The sequence below is a fragment of the Triticum aestivum genome, chromosome 1A (genome assembly GCF_018294505.1).
Source record: "Triticum aestivum cultivar Chinese Spring chromosome 1A, IWGSC CS RefSeq v2.1, whole genome shotgun sequence".
NCBI classification, from domain to species: domain Eukaryota; kingdom Viridiplantae; phylum Streptophyta; class Magnoliopsida; order Poales; family Poaceae; genus Triticum; species Triticum aestivum.
In genome coordinates, this window is record NC_057794.1 from 88,936,545 (window position 1) to 88,946,378 (window position 9,834).

Consider the following 9,834-nt stretch of genomic DNA (forward strand, 5'->3'; position numbering starts at 1 on the left):
ACCTGGGTAAACATCGTGTCCCCTGCTTTCTGTTACCATCCGCCTTAGACGCACAGTTCGGGACCCCCTACCCGAGATCCGCGATTTTGACACCGACATTGGTGCTTTCATTGAGAGTTCCACTGTGTCATCACCATAAGGCTTGATGGCTCTTTCGATCATCGCTAGAGATGCGGTCCAGGGTGAGGCTTTCCTGCCTGGACAGATCTTCATATTCGACGGCTTTGCACTGCGGGCCAATTCGCTTGGCCATCTGGAGCAGATTGAGAGCTACGCCCCTGGCCATCAGGTCAGATTTGGAAACTTGAACTACATAGCCGACATTTGCGGAGCCTTGATCTTTGACGGATTTGAGCCCATGTCGGACGCGCCGTACAGTCTTGACGAGCATGACGTAGCTCTGCCGTCGGACAGTATTCGGGAGATCGCATTCGCAGCTACTCCATCCATCAATCCGGAGCAAGTCGCGCCATCCGAGAGCGGAGGGATGGACCCCGCCATGGAGGCCGCACTCTCAATGGCGATAGAGCTGGATACTGACTTCACCCCTTACGAGAGCCGTGTCGCCAAACCACTGGATTCATCTACGGCCACGGACTCCGAGCCGCTCATATCTGTGCCCGTCGAGTCCGACTGGGCGCCGATCATGGAGTTCACCTCCGCGGACATCTTTCAGCACTCACCCTTCGGGGATGTGCTAAATTCTTTAAGGTCTCTCTCCCTGTCAAGAGAACCTTGGCCGAACTATGTCCGGCTAGAATGGGATGCGGGCGACGAGGAAATTCGCTGCCCACCCACCACCCACTTAGTAGCCACTGTCGACGACTTAACCAACATGCTCGACTTCGGCTCCGAAGACTTCGACGGTATGGACGAAGCCGGAGACGAACAGGATCCACCACCCTCAAGGGACTGGACCGCCACCTCATCATATGATATATACATGGTGGACACCCCCAAAGAAGCCAATGGCGATGAGAAGACGGAGGATGACCCCTCCAAGAAGCAACCCAAGCGCCGACGTCAGCGGCGCCGCTCTAAGCCCCGCCATAGCAAGAACAACGATAATAATAGTCCACGCGACTCTGGAAAAGACGACAACTGCACCACCCGGGTGGTAGAAAACGATCAAGATGCAAACTGCAAACATAGTACGGATCCAACATCCGAACACGATGACACCAAAGATAAGCCTCATCAATCCCCGCTAGGGAAGAAAGCAGTCCGGACGAAGATGCACCCATCATCCCGGAAACACACTCGGAGTAAGAGAACCTCCGCAGAAGGCTTACTGCCACAACGAGAAGCCTGAAGAAACAGAAGCAAAGGCTCAAGGTCACACAAGATACGCTCAACAACAAGTGGAACAAAGTAACAAAGTATGGTGGAAGTTACCATCCAAAAAGCTACCCAAAGCGCAAGCTATTACCGGAATTCGATGATGAGGCCTTAGAGCCCATACAGTCGAAAAGTGATACGGCCAACCGACCGGATCCACCACCCTGGGAACGCGATAGAGCAGCTAACAAAGTCACGCATAAGTCAACACACGATCTACGGAGAACTTGCGTCAAAAATCCGGCGCGACCCGATCTATCTACGGATCTAGGAAGCGCGCTACGGTACACAACCAACACCGAATACTACAATCGTCCGAACACCATGGCGCATCCCAATACAGGGGTGCCGCACACCCCTTATGTTTCACTGATGAGGTGCTGAATCATGAATTCCCAGAGGGATTCAAACCGGTGAACATAGAGGCGTACGACGGAACCACAGACCCTGGAGTATGGACAGAGGACTTCATCCTCCACATCCATATGGCTCATGGAGACGATCTCCATGCCATTAAATACTTGCCCCCCAAGCTTAAAGGGCCAGCTAGGCACTGGCTGAAAAGCCTCCCCAAAAACTCAATTGGAAGTTGGGAGGAGCTCGAGGACGCTTTCCGGGCCAATTTTCAAGGGACTTATGTCCGACCTCCAGATGCAGACGATTTAAGTCATATAATCCAACAGTCCGGAGAGTCCGCCCGAAAGCTTTGGAACAGGTTCCTCACTAAGAAGAACCAAATTTTCGACTGTCCGGACGCTGAAGCCTTAGCAGCTTTCAAACACAGCGTCCGAGACGAATGGCTCGCCAGACACCTCGGTCAAGAAAAACCGAGAACAATGGCGGCCTTAACAAGCCTCATGACCCGCTTTTGTGCGGGTGAGGACAGCTAGTTGGCCCGTAGCAGCACCAGCGACCCAAGCACATCCGAAGTCAGGAATGGCAAAGGTAAACCACGACGCACCAAAAACAAGCATCGAAATAAAGAAGGTAGCCCAGATAACACGGCGGTAAACGCCAGATTCAGGGGCTCTCGACCAGGTCAACGGAAAAATCCCTTCAAGGGCAACAGAGAAGGACAATCTGGCCTAAACAAAATTCTTGACAAACTCTGTCAGATTCACGGCACCCCAGACAAACATGCAAATCATACCCACAGAGAATGTTGGGTCTTCAAGCAGGCCGATAAGCTAAACGCCGAACACAAAGGGGAAGAGACACCAAGCGAAGACGAGGATGAACCTCGCCAGCAAAGCGCTGGAGGACAGAAAAAGTTCCCACCAGAGGTTAAAACAGTAAACATGATCCAGGTGACAAAGGGGAGAAGCAATCACGCACCCCGATTGTAACGCCCTCGATGCGGCTATAGCTCCCACGTGTCGAGGCACGACTTAGAGACATAACCGCATTGAAAGCAATGTCGCAAGTTAGGCAATCTTCACAACATCCCATGTAATATAAATAATAAAGGGGAGATAATATAGTTGGCTTACACTCGCCACGTCAATCAAGGTACATAAATAACATTACATCATCCAAACACTCATGGCTCGACTACGGCGCCACAATAAAAGATAACCCAACATGCGACACGGTCCCGATCACCCCCAACTGGGCACCACTACTGATCATCAGGGAAAGACACGTAGTAACGTTGAGAGTCCTCGTCAAACTCCCACTTGAGCTCAAGCGCGTCGCCTGGAGCGGAATCATCAGGCCCTGCATCTGGGTTGGAAGTAATCTATGAGCCACAGGGAATCAGCAATCTCGCACCCTCGCGATCAAGACTATTTAAGCTTAATAGATAAGGCAAGGTAAATATGTGGAGCTGCAGCAAGCGACTAGCATATATGATGGCTAACCTATTCGCAAAAGAGAGCGAGAAGAGGAGGCAAAGCACGGTCGAACAACTAGGGGGCAACCTGCGGCAAGCATTACTCCAACACCGTGTTCACTTTTCGGACTCCGCCGAGAAGAGACCATCACGGCAACTCACACCGTTGATTCATTTTAATTAAGTTAAGGTTCAAGTTATCTACAACCGGGCATTAACAAATTCACATCTGCCCATAACCGCGGGCACAACTTTCGAAAGTTCAAATCCCTGCAGGGGAGTCCCAACTTAGCCCATGACAAGCTCTCACGGTCAACGAAGGAATAGACCTCCTCCCGAGACGTTTCGATTAGACTCGGTACCTCGATTCTTCAAGACACTTCGACAGGTTAAAACAAGACCATAACACCGCTCGAATGTGCCGACAAATCCCGATAGGAGCTGCACATATCTCGTTCTCAGGGCACACTCGGATGAGACATCCTACGAGTAAAACCAACCCTCAAGTTGCCCCGACGTGGCCCCGCAGTCTACCCGGTTTGGACCAACACTCAGAGGAGCACTGGCCTGGGGGGGGGGGCTTTAAATAAGATGACCCTCGGGCTCCGAAAACCCAAGGGAAAAAGAGGCTAGGTGGCAAATGGTAAAGCCAAGGTTGGGCATTGCTGGATAAGCTTTAATCAAGGCGAACTATCAAGCGGTTCCCATTATAACCCAACCGCGTAAGGAACGCAAAATCCGGGAACATAACACCGATATGACGGAAACTAGGGCGGCAAGAGTGGAACAAAACACTAGGCGAGAGGCCGAGCCTTCCACCCTTTACCAAGTATATAGATGCATTAAGATAACATGGCAATATAATGACATCCCAACAAATAAATAATGTTCCAACAAGGAACAGTCTCCAATCTTCACCTGCAACTAGCAACGCTATAGGAGGGGCTGAGCAAAGAAGTAACATAGCCAGTCAACGGTTTGCTAGGACATGGTGGGTTAGAGGTTTGACATGGCAATTTGGGAGGCTTGAAAGCAAGTGGTAGGCATCGTAGCATTGGCATAGCAAAAGAGCGAGCATCTACCAAAGCAAAGATAGTAGTGATTTCGAGGGTATGATCATCTTGCCTGCAAAGTTGTCAGAGTTGACTAGATCCTCGAAAGCAAACTCAACGGGCTCCTCGTTAGCGAACTCATCTCCCGGCTCTACCCAAACAAGACAAACAAGCAACAAGGACACAATCAACCACGTGCAAGGCTCAAACAATATGATGCAAAGATGGTATGTTATGCGGGATGCGATACGGGATGCATATGCAAGATTTGACAAGGGATGTATGAACCTGGCCTCAACTTGGAAATCCAAGTGTGCCACTAGAAAGATGAGATGAAACCGCTTGAAAACGATATAAAGAACGCCGGAATCGGAGTTACGGTTTGGAAATGGCAAGCAATTCAAATATGACCACGTTCTGCGATTTACAGCAAGTAGCCATCTAAATGCAACAAGATAAACATGCTACAACACCCAAACATGGCATCAAAATACATGGCAAGGATGCATTCATGATGCTTAACAAAAGTCTAGCATTGAGCTACGGCCAATTCATCCATTAACAGGTTCAAACAAGCATGGCAAAAATGCATTTGACAAACAGATCTCAGACTTAGTGAAATTAACACTTGTCTGGAATTTCAGATCAGGTAGCACTCTTTGGAGCAACAAAACTACATGCTACAGGACCTGAACATGGCAAAGTGAAACATGGCATGGAGCTACTCAAAAATCTTAACAAAAGTACCTTAGTGACCTTGAACCAAAAGGGATCAGAAAACACATTTACAAGCATGTGAACATGGCAAAAACATAATCAGTTTTTAGACTTAGTGAAAACTGGCACATGCTGAAAACAGATATCAAGTAGGCGTGTTTATGAGTTCGATGCACTCACTACGGAGAAAGTCATGAAAATCTAAGCATACATCCATCAAGAATACACAAAATTCAAGCTAGACATGGCAAGAACAATAACATAGCATGCATGGATCAACTACAACATCCTCGGCAAAATCGCTAACAAGTAGACAATCTGCCCAGATTCACGAAATGACAAAAGTAGAGCTCGATTGACTCAAGCTAGGGTACTCCATAATTGCAAACAAAGACATGGATGGATAGAGCACTACAAGATTAACAAAACATCCTTACTGATCATCCTCAAAAGAGGCACGGATCACTAGGAAACAACATGAACATATGGCCATATGAGATAAACAGCTCAAAGACTTAGTGGAAATGCTAAGTCCCTGAAATTAGCATTACCAAGTGCCTCACTTTGCAAGCTTGTGCTAGACACCACACACATCACAAAAATACATGGGTTGCACCTCTGGAAAGATGGCAAAACCCTTAACAAAACATATGTAGAGCTTTGGGGCATATCATGCACACAATAATCATGGCAAAAATGACAAATATCTAAATGGAGCAACAGATCTGACAATTATCTCAAGTAGCCCTCTTCTAACAGCATTTCGGGCATGAAGATGAACTCAAATGAAAATGATGCAATGGAATGAAATGATGTGCTCTTTAAGACGAACATTTTGATATGCTATATGCCCAAAACGGAGCTATCGATGAGGAGTTATGATGCGATGAACAGGAGCAAATGAACTAGGGTTTCGGGCAAAAAGTCAACTGATCCAAACTTCCAGATCCAGATCTGGGGCACGTCTCCCGAGGTTCACCGAGATCTCGCCGGAACAGTGGAAGAACTCGCCGGAGTTGCCGGCCGGAGTGGACGACGAGGACGACATCGAGGGAGAGGGACGGCGCGGCACCGGATCTGGTCGCCGGTGCACCTGCCGGCGACGAGGGCAGCGCGGCGAGGAGGGCGGTGAGGCAGCGGCCGGGGGCGGGTCACGGCGGCCGGATGCGGCGGCTCACCGGCGATGGCGCGCGGGCGGTGGTGGCTGGCGATGGGGAAGACGCGGGCGGCGCGCTGGGGCGGCTCGGCCGGGCGGCGGCGAAGGAGGGCCTGCCATGGGCCTCGCGGGCCGGCGGCGGAGGGAGCCCGCGCGGGATAGGTGGCGGCCCTTCACTGGCTGGGCGCGGCGGGGCGGTGTGTCCGGCCCGGGACGGACATTGTCCGGCGCAGCGGATCTAGGATTTTAGGGTTTCGAAGAGGGGATCCAGAATTTGGAATGAGGGGTCTATATATAGGCATAGACGGAGCTAGGAGAGTCCAAATGAGGTGCGGTTTTTGGCCACGCGATCGTGATCGAACGCTCTAGATGATGGAGAGGGTTTTGGCCAACTTGGAGGGGTGTTGGGCTGCAACACACACGAGGCCTTTTCGGTCCCTCGGTTAACCGTTGGAGTATCAAACGAAGTCCAAATGATACGAAACTTGACAGGCGGTCTACCGGTAGTAAACCAAGGCCGCTTGGCAAGTTTCGGTCCAATCCGGAAATATTTAATCCCCACACATGAAAGAAAGGTAGAAATGACCACCGGAGGAGAACGAAGCGCCGGAATGCAAAATAGACAACGGGGAAAATGCTCGAATGCATGAGATGAACACGTATGCAAATGCAATGCACATGATGACATGATATGAGAAGCATGACAACGATAACAACACATGGAGACAAAGACCCGAACCCGAGAAAATAAAATAACTTCATGCTGGAAACGACAAGAGTTGGAATACATATTGGGAAAGTCATATCCGGGGTGTTACAACACTCCACCACTACGAAAGGATCTCGTCCCGAGATCTAGGACTGAAAGAACGCCGGGTACTCAGAACGAAGGTGATCCTCGCGTTCCCAGGTAGCTTCACGGTCGGAATGGTGTGACCACTTGACTTTGAGGAATTTGATTGACTTGTTGCGAGTCTTGCGTTCAGTCTCTTCAAGAATAGCAACTGGGTGCTCACGGTAAGAGAGATCTTCTTGGAGCTCAATGTCCTCGCAGTTGACGATGCGGTCAGGAGTCTTGAAGCACTTTCGGAGCTGAGAGACATGGAACACATCATGAACATTTGCAAAGTTTGAAGGAAGCTCGAGTTGATAGGCGAGATCTCCTCTCTTGCTGACAATCTTGAAAGGTCCCACGTATCTCGGGGCAAGCTTCCCTTTGATACCGAAGCGACGAGTCCCTTTCATAGGAGAGACGCGGAGGTAAACATGATCTCCGATCTCGAAAGCCAAATCACGGTGCTTACTATCATAGTAGCTCTTCTGGCGGGATTGGGCTGCTTTGAGGTTATCTCGAATGACTTTGCACATTTCCTCTGCCTCTGTGATTAAGTCATTGCCCAAAAGCTGATGTTCACCGGTTTCAGACCAGTTGAGAGGGGTACGACACTTCCTGCCATACAAAATTTCAAAAGGGGCCTTGCCTAAACTTGCTTGAAAACTGTTGTTGTAGGAGAATTCAGCATAAGGAAGACAATCCTCCCACTTCATGCCGAAGGAGATCACACAAGCCCTAAGCATATCTTCAAGAATCTGGTTGACACGCTTGACTTGACCGCTAGTTTGAGGATGGAAAGCTGTGCTGAAGTGGATGTTGGTGCCCATGGCCTTCTGAAAAGAATCCCAAAACTTGGAGGTAAAGATGCTGCCACAGTCTGAAGAGATCACTTGAGGAATACAGTGCAGAGAGACAATCTAAGAGGTATATAGTTCCGCCAATTGAGCTGCAGTGATTGACTCTTTGATAGGCAGAAAGTGAGCCACTTTGGTGAGTTTGTCGATGACAACGAATATAGCATCATTGCCACATTTGGACTTTGGAAACCCAGTCACGAAGTCCATTTCAATGTGGTCAAACTTCCATTCTGGAATGGCAAGAGGTTGGAGGAGACCAGCTGGCCTTTGGTGTTCTGCCTTCACTCTTCTGCAGACATCACATTCATTCATGAATTGAGCAATCTCGCGCTTCATTCGAGTCCACCAATAAGCCTGCTTGAGGTCCTGATACATCTTCGTGCTCCCAGGGTGGATGGAGAGGAGAGAATTGTGAGACTCGTTCATGATCACTTTACGGAGGTCACATTTGGGCACAACAATACGATCCTCGAAGAAGAGACTGTCCTTGTCATCAAGGCGGTAGCACTTGTACTTGGGTTGACTCTTGGCAATCCCAATCTTCACCTTTTTCACCATAGCATCAAGAAGCTGGGCTTGGCGAATCTGGTCTTCCAAGGTAGGAGAGACTTTAAGGTTGGCGAGGAAACCTTGAGGAACAACTTGCAGATTAAGTTTGCGGAAAGCTTCACAAAGCTCGGGTTGATAAGGCTTGAGAATCAGACTGTTGCAATAAGCCTTCCTGCTCAATGCGTCAGCAATCACATTGGCCTTGCCTGGAGTATACTCGATACCCGGATTATACTCTTGAATCATTTCGACCCATCGAGTTTGCCTGAGGTTGAGATTAGGCTGAGTGAAGATGTACTTGAGACTCTTGTGGTCAGTGAAGATGTCCACTTTTCTTCCCAATAAGAGATGTCTCCAAGTCAAAAGAGCATGCACAACTGCCGCCAACTCGAGATCATGAGTGGGGTAGTTCTTCTCATTGGGCTTTAACTGGCGAGAGGTATAAGCAACAACTTTCTTCTCTTGCATCAACACTGCGCCAAGACCTTGGAGAGAGGCATCACAAAAGACCTCGTACGGCTTGGATTCATCAGGCGGAGTCAGAACTGGAGCAGTGATCAATTTCTCTTTCAAAGTGTTGAAAGCAATGTCACACTCCGGAGACCAAATGTACTTGACGTGATTCTGGAGAAGATTTGAGAGAGGCTTCACGATCTTAGAAAAGTTTTCAACGAATCTTCGACAGTAGCTTGCGAGACCGAGGAAGCTACGGAGTTGCTTCACGTTCTTAGGAGGTTCCCAATTCACAATTGCAGAGATGATATGACCAAGATAAAGAACCTCATCGAGCCAAAATTCACACTTGGAGAACTTGGCATAGAACTTGTGTTCCCTCAACTTATCGAGTACCAAACGCAAGTGCTTGGCATGATCTTCCTTGTTCTTCGAGAAAACCAGAATGTCGTCGAGATAGACCAAAACGAAGTCATTGGTGTAGGCGTTGAAGATGAAGTTCATCATGCGAGAGAACGTCAGAGGAGCGTTGACGAGGCCAAAAGACATGACAGTGTATTCATATGAACCAAAGCTTGTCCTGAAAGCCGTCTTGGGAATATCTTGCTCACGGATTCAAATCTGATGATAACCCATACGGAGATCAAGCTTGGAGAATACTTGGGCACCTTTGAGTTGTTCGAACAACTCGTTGATGTTGGGAAGTGGGTATTTGTTCTTGATGGTCTTCTTGTTCAATGGACAGTAATCAACACAAAGTCGGTCCGTTCCATCCTTCTTCTTCACAAAAAGAACACCACAACCCCACGGAGAAGAACTAGGCCGGATGAGACCCATACGCTCTTGAATATCGAGTTGCTTCTTCAGCTCCTTCAACTCTTCAGGTCCAAGCTTGTAAGGACGCTTGCACACTGGTTCCGTGCCAGGCTCAAGATCGATGACGAATTCAACTGACCGGTGCGGAGGCATTCCTGGGAGCTCTTCTGGAAAGACGTCTTGATATTCACAAACGACTGGAATTTGCGAGATAGCATCCAGTTCACCCT